This window comes from Sciurus vulgaris (genome assembly GCF_902686455.1).
Source record: "Sciurus vulgaris genome assembly, chromosome: 14".
Taxonomy (NCBI): Eukaryota; Metazoa; Chordata; class Mammalia; order Rodentia; family Sciuridae; genus Sciurus; species Sciurus vulgaris.
Genome location: NC_136475.1, coordinates 30,033,192 through 30,059,075, shown reverse-complemented (window position 1 = coordinate 30,059,075; position 25,884 = coordinate 30,033,192). Strand labels below are relative to the sequence as shown.

At 42.6% G+C, this 25,884-nt stretch overlaps 2 long non-coding RNA genes across 2 annotated transcripts in view; both read left to right on the top strand.

Annotated features, from left to right (window-relative positions):
• LOC306644476 overlaps window positions 1–17,736 on the top strand; it is a 117,491-nt gene extending 99,755 nt beyond the window's left edge. The window contains exon 5 of the long non-coding RNA XR_013759400.1: window positions 17,615–17,736. This is a non-coding gene — a long non-coding RNA (uncharacterized lncRNA). The remainder of the gene's footprint in view (window positions 1–17,614) is intronic.
• LOC306644473 overlaps window positions 1–18,719 on the top strand; it is a 178,830-nt gene extending 160,111 nt beyond the window's left edge. The window contains exon 7 of the long non-coding RNA XR_013759393.1: window positions 17,751–18,719. This is a non-coding gene — a long non-coding RNA (uncharacterized lncRNA). The remainder of the gene's footprint in view (window positions 1–17,750) is intronic.
• Window positions 18,720–25,884: the final 7,165 nt, after the last annotated feature.

Genomic DNA, 25,884 nt, shown 5'->3' with positions numbered 1-25,884 from the left:
CTCAGCAAAGAGGAAGGGCGGAAACCACATCCCGGAAAGGTGATATGCCCTGCTGCTGGGTTGGCCCTTCCGCCTCGTAGCTTCTGGGTGGGCTCCAGGTCTTGTGGTCTCAGCCTCGCCCTGTCGCCGCGGCGAGCTTGGCCGGTCAGCCTGGGATTAGAGCCTTTGACCCTCAGCGCGCCTCCAGCAGAAGCTGAAAGGAATGGAGTGCAGTGTTCTGTGATACGCCCCACCCTTTTCTAAGTGAGGCTGTGTCCCTTTCTCCTCGGGTCAGGTATGCCTTTGAGGCGGGCCATGGTGTTGGGGACGTTCCTTAATCGTTCAGATGGAACGTGCCCTTGAATTCCTCAGGTCGTGTTATTGTTTGGCACAGAAAATATGAGTAACAAGATTTAAATTCGAATGAATCCCTCGGTACCTGCCTGAGACCTTTCATGAAAAGTAGGTTTGCGTCCTTGGCAGGAATCACGGAAGGCACACAGGTGCTTCCTAACGGGTGGCCCCTGAGACCTTCCTGTACATGCCCAGATGGTCAGTTTTGAGGCTGTGTGCCTATGTGCAGTGGAACCGTTTACTCCTTGAAATCTTCCTCTCCTCCCTTCCAAACTTCATTGAGTCCTTTTGATTTTATCTCCTGAATATCTTTTGAATCTGCCAACTCTTCTCCTTCCAGCATCTGAACGCAGGTCTTGCCTGACCTGTTGCAGTTGAGTGCAATAGTGTCCCTATATTCTTTACTTCTTTCCAGTCTGTTCTTTGCACAAATCGTTTAAGTAGGTCATTATTAAAAGATGGAGACGGTTGGCAAGTCACCGGAGAAGTCCGCTTTATTACAAGATGAGGCTTACATATATACTCTTGGGGCTTCCAGGTTAAGGGAGAAAGTGGCGTGTGGGTTTCTGATTGGTCCGGCTTGCCGCTGGCGGGAAAATAGGTGGCGGGAAGCCGAGACTTATGGGAAGAAGAAGCCGCTCAGGGGCCATCTTTGGTGTGGATCGGACTGCATATGGAACCTTACATTCCCCCCTCTTTGGTTTATGGGAATTCGGGACGTTGATTTTCAATCTGGCTGCTTCCTGCTGATCAGGGGCGTCGTCAAGGGGCCCGGGGCAGGGGGGTTGGTTGTGAGGGGAGAACAATGCGTTGGCTATTATATTGCATAATAAGCCATGTCAGATCAGAGTAATATATTACTTCGTCCCCCGTAAAGTCCATAAAACTCCCTTGGAGCCATAAGTCCTCAATTTGGTCTAGGAATTCATTGTAGTCATTAGTCGGTGGAGGAGACGTGCATCAGTGTCCAAGGTCCGTAGAAAGGATATTAGCCTTGGAAGAAGTTGGGGGAAGTCCATCATAGCAGGACGTCACCAGGCGTTGTTCCCAGTAGGTAGCAGTTGATAATTCCTGAGGAGAAGCTGGTTAAAGGCTTGGTTAGAAATTTTTTGTACTTGGTCTCTAACGAACCTTATGAGATAGGGGAGGAAGAAAATGATGCAAAGAACTCCAATAAGTGGACCTAAGAGAGGGAGGCAACTACATAATTTTTCCCTGTGGTGGTCACTGCTCCCGGGGTTGTGCACAGGGTTGTCCATATAGGGTTTTAATGAGTTCCAGTTTGTTGACAGGTGGACCAAATCCAGCTAGGGTCAGGGAAAAGAAGGGGAAAAAAGCAGAAAGGTAGGAAGTTATCATTCCTCCTGAATGGGTGAGAGGCGCGAGAGACGGAGTTTCAAAGGATTAGAGGGATCCACGGAACTGGTGTAGATGTTCGGCTTGCAGGGTCAGGATCCAGAGGAGTAGGGGGTGAGTCTCCTTGGTCAGCCGGGCAGGGTTTTAACCTGGAAATATGGATCCAAGGAGTGGTCTCGTTAGAAGATAGGATGAATTTAGCTGTGGTGGGGGTACTAAGGATTACTGGGTATGGTCCCAGCCATTTAGGAGATAAGGGTTCAGGTGTGGTTGGTGGAGTATAATAGGCAAGATTCCCTGGGTTCAAGGAGGGAGGAGGGGAGGTTGCAAGAGGACGGGGAAGTAACCAGTCTTGATGTTTCCAAAATTCAGCTCTAAGGTGAGAAAGGAGAGGAAGGCTGAGGGTATTTGGGATGTTTAGGGAGGTAGGAACGATTCCGGGGGGTACAGGAGATCTTCCATACATCACCTCAAAAGGGGACAAATTGGTAGGTTTCTTTGGAAGTAAGTGTAAGTGGAGTTCTAGGGAAAGTTTGGTGAGAGTCTCCTTTATGGATCGATTTGCTCTCTCAACCTTACCTAAGGCCTGAGGATAATATGGGCAGTGTAGATGCCAGGGTAAGGCTAGAGATTGAGAGAGAGATTGGATTACTTGAGCTGTGAATTCCGGTCCGTTGTCTGATTGAAGGGATGTAGGCATCCCAAAGCGTGGGATGATGGAGGTAAGGAGGTGATTGGCGACAGTGGAGGCCCTTTTGTTGGTAGTAGGAAATGCCTCAATCCAGCCACTAAAGGTATCTAGGAAAACTAGGAGGTACCGGTGTCGGCGAACAGGAGGCATGTGTGTGAAATCAACTTGCCAGTCTGCCGCCGGAATGGAACCGCGGGCTTGATGTGAGGGATATGGGTAAGGAACTGTAGTAGTGTTAGGGTTGGTTCTTTGGCATATAACACAAGTTTGAGAAAGTTGTTTTAGCATTTCTCTATCTTGGGATGTGAGAGGAAAGAAGGATTGTAAGAAACGAGACAGGCTTTGAGGACTGGAGTGAAACAAGTCATGCAGCATTTGAAAGAGAAGTTTCTTGTCTGGGATTGGACTGGGAGAGGACAAGTGAAGAATGGGGGGTGGGGTCTCAGATGACTTGCTAAATGCTGCGTTCTTGGCAGCAGCAGCAGCTAATTGGTTTCCTTGTGTAGAAGGAGAGTTGTCCTTCTTATGGGCTTTACAGTGGATAATTCCGAGCCGCGTGGGTAGTTGGGACGCTTGTAATAGCTTGTGAATTAGGTCAGAATTGGTAATGGTGTTCCCACGAGTTGTCATAAATCCTCTCTCTTTCCATATTGCCGAATGGGAGAGGAGTGTGTGGAACACATATTTAGAGTCGGTGTATAAGTTTAGGGTTTTCCCTGCGGCCAGAATGCATGCTCGGGTTATCGCGATAAGTTCAGCTTGCTGATTGGTGGTACCCGGAGGGAGAGGTTGGGCTTCTATAGTGGCTGTTAGGGAGACTATGGCATAACCAGCTTTGGGGGCTGTTGGACTTCTATATGAGGATCCATCCGTGAACCAATTGTGATCCGCATGGGGTAAGGGGCCCTCGACAATGGTAGAGGGAGAATGAGTTAAGGATTGTAATGTTTCTAGACAGTTGTGAAGTGGAGGCTCTGGGGTAGGGTGAACAGGAAGAAGAGTGGCTGGGTTGAGAGGAGAACAGGATTGGAAGGATATAGAAGGGTTTTCTAAAAAGGAAGTAATTAGGGCTAAAACTCGTGAGGGGGGTAAAGTATGCAGGGACTTGTAAGCTAGGAGATCCTTTAGATGGTGTGGAGAGCATATAGTTAAGGGGGCTCCAAAAGTAAGTTTAAAAGTTTCCTGCTGTAATTTTTGGGCAGCTGCAAGGACCCTGAGACAAGGGGCCCATCCCCTTACTGTGGGGTCAAGTTGTTTTGATAAATAGGCTACTGGGGCAAATGTGGGCCCTGCATTTGTCCCAGTACCCCTAGGGCCTGTCCCTGATTTTCATGAACATAGAGAAGAAAGGACCTTGTTAAATCTGGTAAGTGTAATGCAGGGGCGGATAGGAGTTTGAGACATAGGTTATTAAAAGGCGTTTTAGGGGAGGAGGGGAGTGGTTCATTTGGGTCTCCTTTAGAGAGATCGTAAAGGGGTTTGGCTAAAAGAGAAAAGTTAGGGATCCAAGCACGGAAATACCCTGCTAAGCCCAAAAAAGAGAGAATTTCAGCCTTGGTTTTAGGTACGGGCCAGGATGAAAGGGCTTGTTTCCTGTCAGTTGTAATGGATTTATGTTGTGGTGTGAGTAAGAACCCTAGGTAAGTGACTTGGGAGGCTGAGATTTGAGCTTTAGAAGGTGTCACTTTGTATCCATGTTGGGCCAAAAAGTTAAGCAAGGCAGCCGTGTCCGTTGAGAGATATCCCAAGAAGGGCTACAGAGAAGGAGATCATCAACATACTGCAAAAGTGTGGAAAGAGGACAAGTGGGGTAGAAATTTTTGAGGTCATGGGAGAGGGTCTGTCCAAATAGATGTGGGCTGTCCCTAAAACCCTGAGGAAGAACCGTCCAAGTGAGCTGTTCGGAGTGTCGTGTGTGGGGGTCAGTCCATGTGAAGGCAAAAAGGTCCTGTGAGGAAGGGTCTAGAGGTACGGAAAAGAAGGCATCCTTCAAGTCCAGAACTGAGAAGTGAGTGGAAGAAGCTGGGATGAGAGAGAGTAGAGTGTAGGGATTGGGAACAAGAGGGTGGATGGGTATGACAGCGGCATTTATGGAGCGGAGGTCCTGTACCAAACGGTAGGAACCATTGGGTTTTTTTTATACCCAGAATGGGGGTGTTATAGGGGGACTGAGTGGGACGTAGATATCCTTTGCGAAGAAGGTCAGAAATAATGGGAGAAAGTCCGAGAAGGGTAGAGGCGGTTAAGGGATACTGAGGCTGATGAATAAATTTGGTAGGGTCCCGTAATTGGATGGAGACTGGGGGGCACTGAGCTATGGAGGGATTGTCCGTGTCCCAAACTGAGGGGTTAACAGGGTGGGAGATACGTGGATGTGAGGAGGTAGGATCCTGCAGTAGGGCCATAAAAAAGGAAGTAGAGGCATCGAAAAGTGGGAAGGAAATAGACGCCTTGAATTGGGAAAGAATGTCCCGTCCCAACAAGGGAATTGGGCATTGAGGCATGACTAAAAAGGAGTGGATAAAATGTGAAGAGGAATTCTTAAGGCGACACAGAAGTGGGGGAGTTCTGAGTGGATATATGCGTTTCCCTCCTACCCCGACAATAGGAGTGGAACTAGGAGTGGTGGCACCATGGAACTCTGTCAAAAGTGAGAAGGTTGCTCCTGTATCTAATAAAAAGGTGACAGACCGGTCATCCACTACAAGGGTTACCCTAGGCTCGCGAGTGGTGATATTGAGGGTCGCGTGTGGCCCAGGGCTCCGTCAGTCCTCTTCAGCCAATCCCACTATCGGAGGACAAGAGGGGGGCATTCTAGCGATTGGCCCTTCACCCCTTCGGGAGAAGGGGCAATCGGAGCCCCAATGTCCTGTTCGTTTACATTTGGGACAGGGTTTATTGGGGGGCCGCGGCTGAGGACAGGAGCGTGACCAATGACCCTCTTTTCCACATTTAAAGCAAGCTCCAGGAGGGGCCCTTGTAGGGATCGGGAATTTCTGCGAATGGGGAACAGGATGAGGAGTCCCCCTGATCATTTGAGCAACCATTAGTAAATCAGTTTGCCTGGCCTTATGCCTTAGGCGTTCTTTTTCGTCATCTCGTCCATGGAAAACCTTAAAGGCCAGCGACAGAATCTCACTTTGAGAAGTTGCCGGTCCATGTTCCAATTTTTTTAATTTGGCTTTAATGTCGGGATAGGACTGAGCTAGGAAACTGGTCATAAGGATATGACGGCCCTCATCTGTGTCCGGGTCCAGTGTAGTATATTGCCTGAGGGCCTGAGTAAGCCTCTCTAGAAACTCAGTGGGGGTTTCATCCTTTTTTTGGATAATTTCCTGGACCTTCTGAAAATTGACTACTTTGCGGGCCGCCTTTTTTAAACCCACAATGAGACATCCCAAACTCGTCGCCGTTCCTCGGTCAGGAGGGTGTTGGCGAGGAGCATAAATATATCTTTAAAAGTTAAACTATAGGCTTGCAAAATCCATTGGAATTCCTTTATATAAGTGGTAGGATCGGAGGAATAGGAGCCCAGTTTGCGCTCCATCTGAAATAAATCAGCCAAGGAGAAGGGGACGTGGACACGGACAATACCTTCAGCTCCAGCTACCTCCCTTAATGGGGCCATAAAAGTGGGAGGGGCCGGAGGGGGTCCATGGGAGCGCATGAGCGGCTAGCTGAAGGAAATAGGCGGAGCGGTGGGTGTAGGAGCTATGGGCGCGGGAGCCATGGCGGCGGGGGGAAAGAGGGGAGGAAGGTGGCTCCGGGAGTATAGGGTTGAGAGGAGGGGCCCTATAAGGGGGAGGCTCATCGGCCGGGTCAAAAGAATCAAGAGAGGAGGATGGGGGAGGGGAGGACAATGGGGAAGCAATCTTACATGCCAGAAGAGCCTGGGAGGGAGAGCAAGTAGTGCAAAGTGAGGGGTTTTGGGATAGTAACCTAAAAGCTTCGACATAAGGGATCTCCTTCCACTTGTTCAGGCGCTGGCAATACTTGAAAAGGTCCCTTAAAAGATTTGGATCTAAAGAGCCTTCAGGGGGCCATTTGTTCTGGTTATCTAGAGGGTAATGGGGCCAATCCTGAGTGCAGAATTTTGTCAATAATTTGGGTTTGATGTCAGGCTTAAGGGAAAGAGGTCCTAAATTTTTGAGGAGACACTGGAGGGGCGTGTCTGCCACCGGGGAAGATGGGGAGGTCCCCATGGTTAGAGGGAAGAAGGGTGTAGGGAGCGGAAGACCTCGGGCAAGGAGGGAGCAGTCTGCGAGGTAAAGGGCGTCCCCAATGCCTCGAGAGAGACCCGGAGGGGGATCAATCTACAAGGTAAAGGGCGTCCCCAATGCCTTGAGAAGGATCCGGAGGTTCCAGAGACGGAACAGAAGGGAAAGCGCGATGGAGATCGTCACCTCGATCGCTATTCCCAAAGGGGTAAGGAACCCGGATGGCCACGAGGTTACCAGTACTGGATTTAGGCAGTTGGAGAGGAAAGGTGACTGGGGTTCCCCGGGGGTAGATTAAGCTCCTCACTCCTCATAAAGTGTCTTCTATTGGCCTCTTTTGTGTTCTGACGGAAGGGCACAGGGGTCCACTGTGACCATGAAGGTCGTGGTGGGAGGTTGTCCCCCCTTAACTCAGCGTCGGGAGGCTACCGGACGGTCATGGCTAGTACTCCCGCGTATAGCTGAGGTAAGGTGTGCTCTTCCAGGGGGAAACTTACGAATTTTCAAAGCCGGTGTTGAGTGTCGAGAGCTAGCGCCGGAGCAAGAGGACGAGGGTGGCCTGCCAACAGAGGAACGGAGTGCCGTTGAAGGCTAACTCCGTCCCGGGTTTCGGCACCAATAAAAGATGGAGACGGTTGGCAAGTCACCGGAGAAGTCCGCTTTATTACAAGATGAGGCTTACATATATACTCTTGGGGCTTCCGGGTTAAGGGAGAAAGTGGCGTGTGGGTTTCTGATTGGTCCGGCTTGCCGCCGGCGGGAAAATAGGTGGCGGGAAGCCGAGACTTATGGGAAGAAGAAGCCGCTCAGGGGCCATCTTTGGTGTGGATCGGACTACATATGGAACCTTACAATTATGAACAATTTAAATTGAGCCCTGCACAGTGGTGCATGGCTTTAATCCCAGCTACATGGGAGCCTTAAGGCAGGAAGATCACAAGTTCCAATCCAGTCTCAGCAATTTAGTGAGAACTTGTCTCTTTAAAAAAAAAAAAAAAAAAAAAATGTGGGTGTATAGCTTAGTGGTGAAATGCTCATTGGTTTAGTTAGCCTCAGCATCCAAACCATGTTGAAATTGAAATGGAATTGGTAGCTCATAGACATCAGTGTAAAGCATTATTTTAAGAATAAAAACAGTCTTCTTACATGGTCTGTGAGGCCCTGTGTGGTGTGGGATCCTCTCTGCTTCTCTAAGCCTCACTTCTTACTGCTCTTGACTTTCTGTGCTTGAGATATATTGAATTCACCATACTTACTTCTAACTTGTCCTACAGAAGTGAGCTCAAATAGTACTTTTCAGGGTTGACTCCTAGCCTTTTTAAGCGAAGTACACAGTCCCTTTCTATCTGAAGAGTTTTCTGTTCAGAAATAAACAAAATTCTCTACTGATTGAATTTGATGCTATCAGTTGTATGAAGACTAAAAATCATGTTTAAAGAATTGAATTCAAAGTATTACACTATTTTGTATTAACACCTTAGTATTTGGTACTGGGGTTAGGTTTTGTGAGGGATCCAGAAGTTCTGGCCATCTGATTTTAGATGTTACTGATTTCTAGAGACCTTTGTCCTGTTGCCTTTGATCTGTTTTCAAGATGGGGAGATGTGAAAAGGAATTGTGACCAGACAGGGATGAATAAGTTAAGTAGTAGAATGCAAACCAGAGGGAAGAGACATGTTGTGTAGCGGGGACTGTGGTTTTCCAGAAGCCTTTATTCTGTGCATGGAGACAAGGCTAACATACAGTTTGGCTAACAAAGAATGTATCTCCTATGTGGAAAGACTATCTCCCAGTTGGTCAGGATGCCTGAAACTTGATTGATTGCTTTCAAAGTCCCTTTGCAAAAGGTAAGCAAAAGTTAATTCAGTATTCTTTCAGAAATCTAAATTCACCTTGTTGTAGACTGGGGTATTTTTTTCTTTTTCTTTTTTGAAATTGATGTGGAATTTTAATAGACATAAATACTTATATATTTTTAACACTACATGAAATATATAAAATAAAAATTGTTGGGGTTGGGAGTTTATCTCATTTGGTAGAGTACTTGCCTCAAAAGAATAAGGTCCTTGGTTCAATTCCAGTACCACGAAAAAAAAAAATTGTTCACTACAAGTTTTTAAAAAACTTTCTTTAATGTGTACAGCATAAATATAGGTTCCTTTTTGGGGTAGAGTTTAAAAGCCCCACTATCTGGTTTCTAGGTGGGAACCTGCAGGCAAGGTGTGCTCTCAGGTTTCTGCCTGGGCCACATAGCTAGCAGGAAGTTGGGTGGTTATATCCGGCAGAAGAACACCACAGACTCTGCAGAGGGATGGTGTTATCAAGCTGGGACATTCTGTGGTGGGGAGCTTCCTTGCTTGGAGATGTTCTTTTGGGATGCACCTGCTTGTAAACATGCTACAGTGCCTCTGTAGTGTGGACATTGTCTCTGCCTTCTTCACTCATCTGGCTGTGAGTTTTACACATATGCAAGCAATGAAACCCTTATTTGTGGCAGTCTCTGGGACTGGGAGTCACAACTCAGGCATCCATATGATCCACAGTATCACACAGTCAGGGCTGGGTGTGGGGAAGTAGAGTGTAGATATTCAGGCAGCTTGACTTCATTGCTTCTGTGCTTGGCCACTCTATTAGACCACCTTCCTTGAATTGGAAAATATTTTAAAACAAAAATGACCCAACACCTGACCTTGATGGCTGAAACTTTGCCAGATTTCTGGCACACCACAGTGAAATTGTCATACCAAACATTCCTTTTTATTTTTTTTTTAATGGGAAAATAGTTTTATTTACACATAAATCACTTTAAAAAATTTTTTGTCATCCTAAATGTACACTGTACCTTCATTTTATTTATTTATTTATTTTATGTGGTGGGGAGTGTCGAACCCAGTGCCTCACTCATGCTAGTCAAGTACTCTACCACTGAGCCACATACCCAGCCCTGCACATAGATATTAAGAATTAATCTTGTTTTAAATCATGCTGTTTGTTGGGATTGGTGAACTTTTTGTGTTTGTCTTGATCATGGTGACTTTTACTCAGAGTACATTTTTTTAGGCCCCAGAGTTATCATAGTACTAAAAGGGACCTGACTATGTCCACTGTATAGTGATATCTTGGATTTGCATACTTTAAAATTTTCAAGGTAAATTTACTTCTTAGCTCTCAGAACCATGCCATGGAAACCTTATTCTACCCATGGGTATTATTTATATAATTACAGTGATGTGGATTGAATCTGAAGGATTCCCACCTGCTGCCCAAGATGCATAGCTTTTGCAACTTGCTACTCAGTGCCAGATCTGCTTGGTGGCTTGTGTGCTTATTCCTGTGACCCTTTGTGCCATTGCTTCATACAACATTGTTTTTAGAAGCATGACCAACTGTAGCCAAACTGGAAATATGGAGAAAGTTCTTCAGTCTGTTTCCTTTGAATCTGTCTCACTCATATGGAATTCAGCTAATTAATTAGTTTCTAAAAGAATATAAAGAACAGCTTCCCTATTTTTTATGGTGTGTTGGAGACCATCTTTGCCTGCCCTGTTCCAGAGCCAGCCTACCTCTGCTGAGGTGTGTGTTCTAGATTTAATTTTCCCTGCTCTGCACCAAACAAAGCAGTATGTTCTAGTTAACTTTCAGCCAATAGTACTGTGGCTCTTTATTGAAAATTGTTTCCCAACTAATTTTTTTTAGGTTTGGGCTGCTGTTTTTCATAGAGGCTATGAAACAGATTATTAGAACACTGGTGTTCAATCCTGTCACACTTCGTTTTCCTTTTGTACCAAATCCTCCTTAATGTGCTCTTTGTTCCCCGTAAATATTTGTAGATGAATATAATTTATTTCAAAACATACTTTTAAAGAAATCAGTATAATGCCATAACTTATGAATAATACACTAAATTTATAATTAAGTCATATATATTTCAATATCTAAATTAATGAGCATTAGCACACCAGAAGATATAAAGAAAGAGGTGTTTATACTATGAATGCAAGATCTAGAAATATAGATTGTGACCTAGGTCGTATTTCCAAAGCAGTGAACAACTCAGTGTATTTCCAAAAAACACAAAATATAATCTTCACTTTGTTGATTGGGTGATTACTGTCCTGAGAAATTCAGTGGACATCATAATTGTCCAAAAATACTTTATTTGTGAATCAGAGTTAGGTTCCAAAGCTTAGGTAAATAGCAGGTTTTTTTCTTTTTTTAAACAAAAGCTGTATTAATGTTGACTAGGATGTTCACAAGTCATTTAGTATGTGGAATATAGATAACACATATATTTATATATTGGGTGAGCTTTTACATGTAGAGTGAGCTTTTTTTCTTCGTTCAGATCAGTGGAAGAGAGGTTTGTAATTTAGCTTCTAGAGTAATAGAAACCCTCCTTGTATTTCACAGTTTGTTGGTATCTTGGGGTATGAATAAATGTATAAGTGGATTTTAGCTTACATTTTCTATTTCATTCTCTCTGCCAGAGTTTTGAATCCAAACTTGCTGCAGAAGTAAAGTTTTTGCTCTGGAACTTTTTGAGAAAATTCGAGAACAAAACAAAGAGCTTGGATTGATTACTGATTTAACCAGTACTCAGCACTAATATGAGTCAGAGGTAAATTGAACCTTTAACTGAAAGGAACGTTGTATCATTTCTTTTTCCAATCAAGGATTGAACTTGAACTCAAGTGCACTCAACCACTGAGCCATATCCCCAGTCCTATTATGTATTGCTTTTTTAGAGGACAGGATCTCACTGAATTGCTTAGTGCCTCCCTGTTGCTGAAGCTGACTTTGAACTTGCCATACTCCTGTCTCAGCCTCCCAAGTTGCTGGGATTACAGAGGCACACCATTCTTCATTAGGATGTCAAAATAATTCATAATAATTCCATAGTGATTTCATATTTTCATCTTATGCTAATGTAAAGCCTGGTCTTCTTCAATGGGTAATAATAATTTTAAAAGGAAACCCAATGGTTTCCCTAATTATATGCTTTTAATTGCTGTCCCAAAATGAGATTGGAGACATGAACCCTTTGGTCACCATTGCTACTGTTTGTACCCAGTCATTTTCATCATCTTCAACAAAAACTCAATAACCTATGAAAAGTAATTCTCTTTTCTTCCTCCAGCCCCTGGTAACCTCTAATCTACTTTTTGTCTGTATAACTTTGTCTGTTTTTGCCAGCTCATAGAAGTGGGATAATAATCTTTGTCCTTCTGTGTCTAGCCCATTTCACTAATGATGTTTTCAAGAGTCATCCATTTTGTGTCATGTGTCAGAATCTTATACCTTTTCATGGCTAAATATTTCATTCTGTGCAACTTTTGTTGTTCCTTCATCAATTTATAGGCACATGGGTGTTTCTTTGACTATAGTAAATATTGCTGCTATGAACCTTGATGTACAAATGTTTGTTTTTGTTTTTTTCAGTATTGGGGATTGAACCCAGAGGGCCTTTACCATTGAGCCTTATCCACAGCCCTTTTTAATTTTTATTTTGAGACAGGGTGTCACTGAGTTGCTTAGGGTCTTATTAAAGGTAGCCTCAAGCATGTGATACTCCTGCCTCAGCCTCATGAGTCACTGAGAGTACAAGCATGTCCCACTGTCCTGGGCTGGTGTATATTTGAATCCTTGCTTTCAGTTCTTCTGGATGTCTGACTAGGAGTAGAATTGCTGGGTCACATGGTGCTTCTGTGTGTGACCTTCTGAGAAACTACTGTACTTTTGCAGTGTCATCTTCTTGTTTTTAAGCTGTTATCTTAAATGTCACACAGATACAGAGAGACATAATATTTATAGGTATTTTTTGCATACCCACTAATGCCTTCACCTTTAATGTTTATCAACTGATGACTGTCTTCTTTCATCTGTACCCCTACCTGTGTCACCCCATTTTTTAGTATTTCAAAGCAAATCTCAGATGTCATATAATTTTATTTCTACCTCTTGGTGTGTATATTGTAAATATATGTACTTTTACTTTTTTATATCAGTTCTTGAATGGCACACATCCCATCAGTGCTCAATCTTGCAATTAGCTCCTAAATGCCATAAAATATTGTCACGTTGCAATTAGTTGTTAAGACTCTTATGTCTTATTTAATCCACAGATTCCCTTCCATGTCTCTAACTCCTCCATTGGTGCCTTGAAATTTTTGTATTAATCAGGTAGTATTTGTGGTGTGCAGATTTTGACAGTTGCAACTGTATGTGTTAATATTTTTTCTAGTCCTTCACTGTCTGCAAATTGGTACTTGGATCTAGCATGGTCATGTTCAGACTTGTTTTCTCTCTCTCACTCTCTCTCTCTCTTTTTTTTTTTTTTTTTTTTTTTTTTTTTTTTTTTTTTTGTAGAAAGACAGATTGAGAACGGACCCTGTATTTGATCTTTTCCGAGGAAGCTTATAAATGAGTGGTTATCTCTTTCTATGATGTTAGCAGTTCTTGATGATTGGTCCATCAATTCTTTTGAGACTTCAAAAAATCTAAAGGTCAATAATTCTTTCTTCCTTTATTATCTATGGATTTTTCTATAAAGACAGTTTCCCCTTATCAACTGGAGGCCCAGTTGTGTAGGCATGGTTGTTTTTTCTTTTTTTTTTTTATTGTAAACAAATGGGATACATGTTGTTTCTATGTTTATACATGGAGTAACAGCCTACCTTTTGTGTAATCATGCATTTACATAATGTAATATTGTTTGATTCATTCTGTTATTTTTTCTCTTCGCCCCCACCCTTCTTTTCCCTCTATACAGTCCATCCTTCCTCCATTGCCAGCCTCCCTAACCCTAAACCTAACCCTAACCCTAACACTAACCCCTCCCATCCCCCATTATGTGTCATCATCCGCTTATCAGCGAGATCATTCGTCCTTTGGGTTTTTGAGATTGGCTTATCTCACTTAGCATGATATTCTCCAATTTCATCCATTTGCCTGCAAATGCCATAATTTTATCATTCTTTATGGCGGAGTAATATTCCATTGTATATATATACCACAGTTTCTTTATCCATTCATCAATTGAAGCACATCTAGGTTCGTACCACAATCTGGCTATTGTGAGTTGAGCAGCTATGAACATTGTTGTGGCTGTATCTCTGTAGTATGCTGATTTTAAGTCCTTTGGGTATAGGCTGAGGAGTGGGACAGCTGGATCTAATGGTGGGTCCATTCCAAGTTTTCTAGGGAAGCTCCACACTGCTTTCCAGAGTGACTGCACTAATTTGCAGCCCCACCAGCAATGTATGAGTGTATCTTTTTCCCCACATTCTCTCCAACACCTATTGTTGCTTGTGTTCTTGATAATTGCCATTCTAATTGGCATGAGCTATCCAGTAGTGAGAGAGGTGTGTTAAAATCGCCTAGTATTTTTGTGTTGTGGTCTATTTGATTTCTGAAATTGAGAAGGATTTGTTTGACGTACATGGATGAGCCAATGTTCAGGCATAGATATTTATGATTGTTATGTCTTGCTGATTTATGCTTCCCTTAAGCAGTATGTAATGTCCTCCTTTATCCCTTCTGACTAGTTTTGGCTTGAAGTCCACATTATCTGAAATGAGGATGGATACTCCAGTTTTTTTGCTGTGTCCGTGTGCCTCGTATGTTTTTTCCTATCCTTTCATCTTTAGTCTATGGGTATCTCTATGAGATGAGTCTCTTGCAGGCAGCATATTGTTGGATTTTTCTTTTTAATCCATTCTGCCAGTCTATGTCTTTTGATTGATGAGTTCAGGCCATTAACATTCAGGGTTATTATTGTGATATGATTTGTATTCCCAGTCATTTGACTCATTTTTGTTTTTTGACATGATTTGGTTTTTCCTTTATTTGGCTATTCCTTTAGGCTAGTTCCTCCTGTTGCTGATTCCATCGTTGTTTTTCATCTCTTCCTCATGGAATATTTTGCTGAGAATGTTCTGTAAAACCGGCTTTCTTTTTGTAAATTCCTTTAGCTTTTGTTTATCATGGAAGGATCTTATTTCATCGTCAAATCTGAAAGTAAGTTTTGCTGGGTATAAGATTCTTGGTTGGCATCCGTTTTCTTTCAGGGCTTGAAAAATGTTGTTCCAGGCCCTTCTAGCTTTTAGGGTCTGGATTGAAAAATCTGCTGATATTCTTATTGGTTTCCCCCTGAATGTTATTTGACTCTTTTCTCTCGCAGCCTTTAAAATTCTGTCTTTAGGGCTGGGGAGACAGCTCAGTTGGTAGAGTGCTCCCCTCGCAAGCACTAAGGCCCTGAGTTCAGTCCCCAGCACTTTCTTTCTTTATTTTGTATGTTAGGTATTTTCATAATAATGTGCCTTGGTGTGGGTCTGTTGTAATTTTGTATATTTGGAGTCCTATAAGCCTCTTGTATCTGGTTTTCCATTTCATTCTTCAGATCTGGGAAATTTTCTGATATTATTTCATTGAATAGATTGTTCATTCCTTTGGTTTGTTTTTGTGTGCCTTCTTCAATCCCAGTAATTCTTAAATTTGGCCTTTTCATGATATCCCATAATTCTTGTAGATTCTGTTCATGATTTCTTACCATCTTCTCTGTGTGGTCAATTTTGTTTTCAAGATTAAATATTTTGTCTTCAGTGCCTGAGGTTCTGTATTCCAAGTGTTCTATCCTATTGGTTATGCTTTCTATGGAGTTTTTAACCTGGTTTATTGTTTCCTTCATTTCAAGGATTTCTGTTTGTTTTTCTTTGTCAGGATCTCTAACTCATTGAAATGATCTCTTTCTTCCCGTATTTGCTCTTTTAACTGTTGATTGGTGAAATCATTTAATGCCTGCATTTGCTCTTTCATCTCCTCTTTCAATGCCTGCATTTGCTCTCTCATCTCCTCGTTTGCTTCCCTGATTGTTTTAATTATGTGCATTCTGAACTCCCTTTCTGACATTTCTTCTGCTTGTGCTGTCATTGGGTTTTATTGATATAGTATCTAGGTTTGTTTGGGACATTTTCTTCCCTTATTTTCCCATATTGGTCAGATATCAGTGGGACTCTGAGATATTGCAGATTTCCTCTATTGGCTTATAGTGTCCCTGTAGATTTCCAGTATATCACCTCCCAGCCTTCAGTAGCCTGAAGTCTTGCAGGAACTTGATAATGCAGTGCTTCCAAAGAAAGCAGCCCCTAGCCCGCTACTGGGTCCAGGGCTGGGGGCTGGTTCTGTGTGGAAATCCTCTCACTGGGCGGTCCTACTCCTAGAAGCTGGCTATAGACAGGGCTTGCCCCCACCTGAGGGAGCCAGGCTGCTCAGGGAAAGCCTCTCCCCATCCTGCCTTGGTCCCAGAAGCCGCCTCCAGGCCATGGCCCACCACTGGGTTTCAGGGCTTGGGGTTGGCTGTGTGCTGAAAAGCTCTCACTGGGCGGGCCTGCTCCAAGAAGCTGGCTGTGGACCCCACCTGCCGCCGGATATAGCAGGGCTGCTTGCGGAAGTCTCTCACTGCCCTGCCCTGGTTCCAGAAGCCGCCTGGGGTCAGGGCCCAGTGCAGAGTTGGGGTTTGGGGTTGGCTCTGTGCGGAAAAGCTCTCACTCGGGAGGCCTCCTCCGAGAACCTGGCTGTGGACAGGGCTTGTCGTGGGAGGGAGCAGGGTTGTTTGGGGAAGTCTCTCACTGCCCTGCCCTGGTCCAAGATGCTGCCTAGGAGCCAGGGCCCACCTCTGGGTTCAGGGCTTGGGGTTGGTTCTGTGTGGAAAAGCTCTCACCTGGCGGACCTGCTTATAGAAGCTGGCTGTTGATCGAGCCTGCTGCCAGAGAGAGCAGGGCTGCTTGGGGAAGACTCTCGCTGCCCTGCCCTGCTCCGAGAAGCTCCCCGTGTCTGGGCCTGCCGCCTGGCCGAGCTTTACCCAGTGGGAGAGACTCACCACGCGGCTCTGTGTTGGTCCGAGTCTCTCAATACCACCCCTTCTTGAATCCTGAGTTCTGGAGCTACAGGAGATGCAGTTACCCTCTAGTCCGCCATCTTGGATCCTCCTTGGTGGCAAATTATCTTTCCTCTCTTTTGACCTCTGAGTCCTTGCTGAGGAGAAGCTCTCCCTCTTTACAAGTCAGGGCTAAGGAGCCTCGGGCAGTGGTTCCTCTCTCCCCCGCTATCTTGTCTCCTTCCCTGTTTTAGGCATATTTTAGTAAGTTTGCACAATAATGAGTTGGACTAGTAGAATTTTATTAATTTATTTTTTATATCGTTATGAACACCATGCTGTTGTTTTTGTTACTGAGGTACAAGTTGAATCCCTATCTTTGGATGTTTGGAGCTCCTCAGTTTGGTGCCTGAGACATTTTGAAACAGCCTTAGGAATTGTTCACCATATATGCTTTATGTATAAAAGAGTTCCAGGCTCATCCAGACTGAATCAGTCATCTTAACAAGGTCCTTAGATTCCTTTTAGTGGGAACGATACGTAGAGACTACCATCTGAGTGCTAGAGATATGCATTGCCACCAGGCTGAAATTGTTCCTAGGCTTTTTCTGTGAAATTATGTTTATAGGTGTTTATAATGTAAAAACTCGGGTTCATGCTGATACTTACCAATTAACTTCTGAGCTATAGGCTTTTCACTTACCCTCTATGTGAACAAAATTCCAGACCAAGTATACTTAATTAACCTCTCTTTGATGCTTTTTTCCTTTGCATTCAAATCTCTTGCCCAAGTATAGGTATAGTAGTTGACAGCAATAAAGAACAAAAGTAACATTTCATTACCCAGCTACTGTATTAGTACTTCCTGCAAATTCTTTTGTGCACGTGTTGCTGGGGATTGAATTCAGGGCCTTATGCATACTAAACACATGTTGTACTGGTAAGTTTCACCTCCAGCGCCTGCTTCCTTTAATCCTTGCAGTAAGCCTATAAACGTTTTATTATTATTCTCACTTTACTGATCAGAAAGATAAGGTCTAGGAAGAGTAAGTAGTGTCAAAGACATATAGTGATTGAGTGGCAGAGCTCAAATTCAAATCTGTTTTCATGTCACACTGCTTCCCATGTCTGTCCTTATTACAGAGATCTGGAAAGACAAGTGACAAGGCAGATCTTCCATGTCGGCCAGGCAGAACAATGTACCTCATCAGCTCCGACTGTCCTCCTTGCCTGAAGTACAGCTCCCATTTCTTCTACACTGGATACATATAAAAAACAGGTGGATCCTTGCTGTGTGGATGAAATCCTTTCTGGCGACTTGAAGAAATCTCCTGTAGTCTGTGGTCAGTTCTCAAGAAAAGGCAGATTCAGAGGCAAGCAAAGATGTTCCTCAGCCTCTCTCTCTCTCACACACACACACAGGACCAGGCATGCACTCTCACGCACAGTACAACTAAGTTCACTTTAAGACAGCTTCTATAGTATGCTGGTTTTCAAGTGTCTTGTCTTTTGAGTGAACATAGTTACAGAATGATTCATCAGTGCAACCACATTGGTTTTGCTGTGAGAACTCATAATAAATAACAGTAATTGGTATGAAAAAGAGCTAACCCAACATTATGAGTTTGTCTTTGAACTTCTGTGTGTCTTTGTGTGTGTGGTGCCAGGGATGGTACCCATGCATACAAGTGCTTTACCACTGAGCTCCACCCGCTTAGCACAGATTTGAAATTCTTTAATACAACATTGAACTCTTGAACTCCCATCACTTCAAGTCAAATGCTCTAAATTTCTGATGGACTTTTGAAAATTTATTTTTATTTTAACTTTTTGATACTGGGAATTGAACCCAGGGATGCTTTACCACAGACCTACATAACCAGCCCTGTTTGTTTTTATTCATTTTTGTTTTAGTTTTTGTTTTTTTGAGATAGGTTCTCACTAAGTTGCTGAGGATCAATCCTCCTGTCGTAGCCTCCCAAGTTGCTGGGATTATAGGCATGAACCACTGCACCTGGCTTCTCTTAGAAAAGTAACAAAACTGTTGCTTATATATCTTTTAAAACAAGAATCATTGGGTTATCAGAATATGGGCTTTCAAGAGTCATTTTAGAAAGAAGCCAGTTAATGCTACAATCTACATATTTTCTAAAGAACAAGTCTCAAGTATAAAGACCTTTTGCTTGAGACTTTCTTTGCTCCTGTCTCCCTATAACACCCAGAACCAAGTCCTGTGTACTCACTCCTGAAACTTCACGGTTGCAGACACTTGTTTTTGACTCTGGTAGCATCATCTGGTAGGAACAGTGAGTGTGTAGGTCAACACTGGAGAGAAAGGAGATCTGTGTGGCATGAGTGTGAGAAGAGTAAAGAGCCAGAGAACTCTTGGTGAGCACGGATAGTCATGTTTGGTGCATAAAGAAAGGTATGGCCGTGTTAGGCCTTCTCAACAGCTGGCCCCAGACTCCTTTTCCAGTAAAAGCTGTTCACAACCATGAGGGGTACACTTGAATTCACAAAAAGTGAGGATATTTCTTCCCAGCATTGTAAACAAGTAAATGCAATGGAAGTATATGAAGAGACCCATAATTTCTTTTGTCGTTGTTAAAAGATTTCTTATGCAACATGGTGACTACATAGTTTACTTTCTTTTTTCTTCTCCTTATTTTTGAGGAACTGCATTTTTTATTATTTGACTGAAAACATTTTACTTGATATATAATTCTACATATTTATGGTGTATAGTGTTCTATTTCATTACATATATATTCAATGTAAAACTGTCAGGGTAATTGGCATATTACATGTCAAATATATATATATATATATTTTTTTTCTTTTAGGCAACATTCAAATTCCTATTTTTTTCTTTTGTAAAGACTTCACTGTCATTTATATATATAATATACATATATATATAAATGCAAAAATAAAATATATGTATACTTTTTTTGGAGATGGTCCTTTATTTTATTTATTTATATGCAGGGCAGAGAATCGAACCCACTGCCTCACACATGCTCCACAAGTGCTCTATCACTGAGCCATAGTCCCAGAGGTTAGGATCCACTTTGAACTGTGTACTTCATTATTCTCAAACACAGTTACCCTACAGTGCTGTCAAGCATTAGTATGGTCCCACCAAGTGCACCTGTACACCCGTAAAATATCCTCTCTTCAATCTCAATTCCCAACTCACCTGGCCTCTACTAATCACTATTCTGCTGTCCCTTATGAGATCAAATATTTGAGTTTCTTCTTGTTTATGAGATCATATGGAAATATTCCCACCTTTTTGAAACCACCTTGTTACCTGGCCTCTAGCATAGCAGTCTTCTCATTTTAGTACATTTCTAGGACAAGTCCTTCTTGGTTTTTGTTGTTCCTATTCTTTACTCCATAATGTTGGAAGACCCCAGGGCTCGGTCCTTTTCCATTTTCTCTTTTCCAGATGCATAAAATGATTTCATCCGATGCCATGGTTATTCCCTAATGACTCCCAGATTAAATTTCAAGCCCTAAATTATACCCTGAAATCCAGTTGTCTATTCAGCATCTCCTACCCAATGTGGACAAAATAGAAGTTGATTCCATGCTTTTCCAAACCCATTTTCCTCCAGTATGCCTCATCTCTATCTCAGAATTCACCTAGTTCAGGTAAAGAAAGATCGAGGACTCATCCTTGACTCCTCTCTTTCTTCCTCATAATATCCAAGTCATCAGTAAATCCTAACTTCTCTACCTTCAAAATAGAGACTGAATCCAACATCTAAACACTTCTCTATCATCTGTGAGACTAGCCTAAGTCTCTTGTCTGAAATACTGTAAGAACCAAAGTATTCTCTGCTTTGTCCTTCAATCCTCTTCAGTCTAACCTGCACACTGTAGCTTCATATTTCATACAGGTAATCCAAATTATGCCATCTCTTCTCAGTCTCACTACTGGCCTCGATTTACATATCTATACCAGGCTAAATGATCCTTTCATTAAGTAGTCTCTACCTTTTGTCCCTAGTTCTTTCCACTCTTTTGTCTTAATCATGCTGTAACCTCAGCAGCTTCTGCTGTTCCTTAAACATGCCACATAAGTTAACACTTCAGAGCCTTTTTACTTGCCTTTGCCTCTGTGCAGAATGCTCTTTCCTAGTCAAATGGCTCATATGCTTATGAGGTTCTCTGCTTATATCACCTCTTCAGACAGACCTTCCCTAACCACCTTATAAATAATAGCAACCACCTCCCCATTCTATCCCTATTCTATCTTCTTACCACTTGATATTACATATCACTTATATGGCTATTATCTTCTTTGTTGGAACATAAACTCCATAAAAGAAGGTACTTTGTATGGGATACAACTATATAATCAGCACACCAAAAAATACCTGGCACATAGTAAGGAACTCAATACATATTAATTCACTCTGTGAACACATGAGTGAGATTTCTACTGTCTGATTATAGTTTTTGTTTTAGTAGGAAAAAACTGAGAATGTGCCCTTCAATGCAAAAATGAATTCAGCTTCATTCCTCTACAATGATACGAATTTTATTAAGAGTAGCAAGAGTCATTCAGTAACACTGGAGGAGATATTCATTTTTGGTAAAATTATTGTTTAGTTCTTGATGGACATTATTCATTTATTTATTTGCAGTGCTGAAAATTGATCCCAGTGCCTTCCACATGCAAGGCAAGCTCTCTACCACTGAGCTACAACCCTAGCCTTGCAAAATTTATATTTTCAACATCTTAGTTTAGCTAATAGGAAATTCATGAAAAGCTTCAGAATTCCTTCTCAAAGTAAAGTTGCAGTTAGTTTACATAGACCTGAATATTTAAAAATTATGTATATACATACACATATACACACAAATAAAATAGTTTAATGAAACTGTATCACTATGAACAGAAATGTCTTGATTACCCCCCATCCCTTTTCCTTCCTTCCCTCAACCAATTTATACCAGTGAAGGCCCAGGAGGCCATCAGCTACTCAGGGCTCTTAGAGTCATATATGTTGTGTCCTATTAATTTGGCACTGCTGCTGTTGTTACATAAGAAAAAAAAATGTCATTATCCACAGGTTTCACAGAGGCAGCAGATATTCTGCAAAAGTATGTCTGTGGATTGACTAGCACTATATTTTACCTGCTCTCTTCTATCAATGCAGCTCATAGTGTAGAAAAATATGAAAACTCCCACCACAAAGCAGATGTGACTCTTCATGTACAATTTGGTGGAGGGCAGAGCATGATGAAGAAGTAATTTTTCAACAGTAAGCTAAAAATTTAAAAATAGGGAAACAAAAGTCGAGCTACTTGGCCTCTCTAGCCTTGAGGAGGAAATTTAGTCTGATGTGTTCAGCTTGTATGTCACTATTCATTTAGTATTTATCATGGTGGTTCTGCTCTCTGATAAAAGGACAGCTCTGATCATGGGACAGAAGAATGATGAATATTACTTCCTATGAAATGTTTCAAGCCTTGTAACCTCTGAGAATAAATACTCCAAATACCAGTTCCATTTCTTTCCCCGAATAGAGCTCAGGTTCATTGTCCTTTCTTCTGGGCTTTCCTGCAGCAAAAAGGAAGCAGCATAGCTTTATAGAGAAGGGTGTTAGACTAAATTTAACTTCTTTTTGTACTCCAGTACTCCAGCTTTTTTAGGATTTGGAGGTCAGTATATGTTCATTTCTCAAAGGGTTTGTATGTCCACGGGCAACCAACTGGTTGTCAGTTAGTGGTCAATTTCTTCATAAGTCTTGCTGCTGAAATTGAACTCTGATTTTGCCTTTTGTACCAAGTCATTTTTCCTGGCTGCATCAAATTTTTACATTACCTGTGCATACTATATCAGAATTGGTTCAGTTTACTGGTATCCAGGCAGAAGAGTGCAGAATAGAACATCCCAGGAGCAAATAATACCCCTACTGGAAGGTTATAATTTACATATGTCACATCCTTCGCATACAAATCTAGCCTGAGCTGCAACAAGTAAGTACTGTTACTCTGCAATCACAGTGCAGTAGTGCACAGCCATCCTACATAGTGAATCACTTTAGACACAGAGTTCATGGATCCACCCAGTGTTGTCTCCAGAGGACTACTTGCCAGAGGTTTCCTGCCAGTATCCACAGAAAGCCCCAGCAGCCAATTTTGCAGCACCTCTTTCATACTCTGAAGAACTCTACACTTGAAAGACGTGGTTGATGTAAAGAAGAGCTGTGCTAGATGGTCAAAAACAAGAGGCTTCACCTCTGAGAAATGACAAAATAATCCAGCTCACAAGCTGAAGGAATTGTGACTGACAACAGAGGCCATCCAGGAGAGGAAGATGCTCATACTGGAATGCTTCACAGGAGTAAAACCCCTTGTGTAGGAGGCACTGTGCCCTGATGATAGTGTCCAGGAAATTGGTAAAGTCTTATCCATGTTCAAAATTATTCCCGTTATATGAAATACATTCTTGTAATATTTGACTCAGCTAGTGACATAGCCTCGGTGACATTGACTCATCTCTGTCACAGTTACCATAGTAAAGTAGCAGAGAGTTGTTCAGCACTGAGCCCATCTGAGAGTGCAACTCTAAGCAATGGATGTTTTGTAAGAGTGGAGGGAAGTTTTGAAGCTGTTCCAGTGGAAGTGATATGTGACTGAGACAAATCAGAAAGACTCATCTGGTTTTTTTTTTTTTTTCCCACATTAATGTAACTACCAGAATGTAGTACAGGTGTAACTGAGTGAGAATTCCATATTCTGTTTAGAGGACAGATATTACCTGGACCTAACACCACTGTCAGAGAATCTGGAAAAGTTTGCCGATTTCTTAGTACAAGCACTCAAGTATACTAGGAACTGTATCCAAAGGAAAGGAAAACAATAAATAATCTAGGTACAATCCCTTTAAAAGAAGAAACAAGCAGTGTTCATAACACAAACATGAGATGAACCCTCAGAGAGCTGAGATTTGCTTACATGAATCCCGCCCAGGTTGATGAGACCCTGCTGATCCTGTGTGAGGGAAAGTTCTTTCTCTCTGTTGCAATAATCATACCAGCACTTTGCTTGGAGATGAGAATGTGGATAATGGTGAATTCATTCCTCATCTGCCAAAGTTGAAAACAGCTTGTCATGATTCTTGTGCACTCCTGCAACCTCACTGTGGAAAGTCAAACATCTACTCAAGCAACGTTACTTCCCACCACAGCATGAGTCTTTTCTGTGTTCCCTGAATCCCTCGCCTCAGTGGGTCATGACCTTGTCTACTAATGTGCATTACTGGGTTCTCTTCATAACCAGAGATGCTGTGATCATCCCTTAACCTTCCTCTGATGCCCAGCTTGGGTAAACACCACATCCCTGTTGCACTGTACTCTTGGTTCCTGAAAAGCACCAAGTGGAGTAGCATTTCTCCTTTGCTCATGTCTAAAGCAGTTTTCCTCTCACTGTTAAGTCCTTCATTAAACTCTGGCTACATCTGTTCCACTTCATTTCATGGATTCATTCGGCAGTTAGTAATGGGTTCTGTAAGTGCCTGCATTCAGTGCTCTTTCCTTCCTCAAAATTCCTAGACTTTTCCCTTTTCCATTACAGTTCCTACAATCTTGTATGGTACATACAGCAGGTGGGAGCTCAGACAGAATCACAATGCTGTCTATTTCATGTCTCCCGTCTCTCGAATGTGATTGGACACATTTTGTGAATGTAAACTGTGTGCCTTACATTTATTTTATATTTCTAGGCCCTACCACAGAGTAGGTGCTCAGAGCATGGTGGTATATGTAGTGAGTAGCTCTTCCTACTAAGTTTAGAGTTTGGTGCATGTGTATCGAACTAGAATCAGTTCAATTCAAGGGAATCTGAAAAGCAACCAAATACAGAGTCAACAGATTTAAAGGGACTATACTGAACAGTCCATGGTTGCATGTGTGGAGAATTTGATGCAAAGAGAAACTGACCCTGAACATCTCTGAGAGTCATGGGAGGTCAAGGAAAAGGAAAGTCTCACTTCAGGAATGAGTTTGACTTTTTGTTTGTTTTCTTTTCTCTCCTTTTCTTTTTTACCAGTTTCTCAAAGAGAATTCAACCTGCTTCTACTCCCCGAACAATGTTGGCACTGGCTAACTGGAGAAACTGATGTCACACCCTTCCGGGCTCCACCACAAGGCTCAATCCATCGATTGTAGGAACTATAACGGAGAAGGGAAAAGTCTGAGACCATGAGGCTGAATCATTCCAAGCAGAGCTCACAGCTGCTAGCATTGGGAGAGCAATGCTAAGTCACTGGAATCACCCCAACTTCAGACATTGAATGGGCATCTCATTCTCATGACATCAAAAGTGTCATAAAATCTCTTCTCCAGCCTGTGGCCACAGCTGATTAGGAGATGTGATGGTCAATTTTATGTGTCAGCTTGACTGCATTAAGGAATACATACTTGGAAAAGAGTTATTTCTGGGTGTGACTTTCAGAGGTTTTCTAAAGGACACTGATGTGTGGTTCTCCAGACTGAGTAGGGAAGATCTGCCATCAATATGGGTGGGCACTATGCAATCAGCTAGGACCCCAGACAGAATCATAACACAGGCATTCTTTTCCTGCCTTTGGAAATCAGGACTGGGTTTCTAGACTTGGACTCTAAGACTTGCACCAGTGGCTCCTAGTTTCTAAGATCTTTGGACTCAAATTGAAAATTATACCATGATCTTCCCTGGTTCTGAAGATTTTGGATGTGAACAAAGTCGCATGGCCAGCATTCCAGGGTGTTCATCTAGCAAAGATGTTTTGTGGAACTTCTCAGCCTCCTTATTCATATACTCCAATTCCCCTAAGAGCTGTGGGGCCATGTGGTCTCTACCTAGATTTCAGAGTAGGTTGCAGACAGTCTGAGGGCCTGTTCAGAGACATGTCATAGGAGCAGAGCCACAAAAGAGAGGGACCTTTGGGGCAGTGCCTAAAGACTGAGAACCAGAGAGCCATCAGTCCACGATTCCATTCTTGACAAATTTGGGCGTCAGACTCCAACTCATGAGAGCTCTGAGCAAATTGAACTCAGCAGAAAATAATGGGCTGCCTGAGGTCTTGGGGTACAACCCTTGTCCCAAAGTACCCAGGATGCAGGACATGGAATCAAAAGTGATTGTTCTCCAACATTAAGACTTAATGTTGTCTTTATATGTTTGGTTTGTATGTTGCCCAAGCTGGCCTTGAACTTGGGAATCCTCCCACCTCAGCCTCCCTAGCAGTGGGTCATAGGTATGCATTACTAAACCTGCTCCAATCACTCAGTTCTTCATTTGTTTCTGCTTTTTGGAATGGGACTGCATGTCGTACACCGGTTCCACCATTGTATTTTGGAAGCATGTAACTTACTCATTTCATAGGCTCCCAGCTGGAGAAGGATGAATTGTGC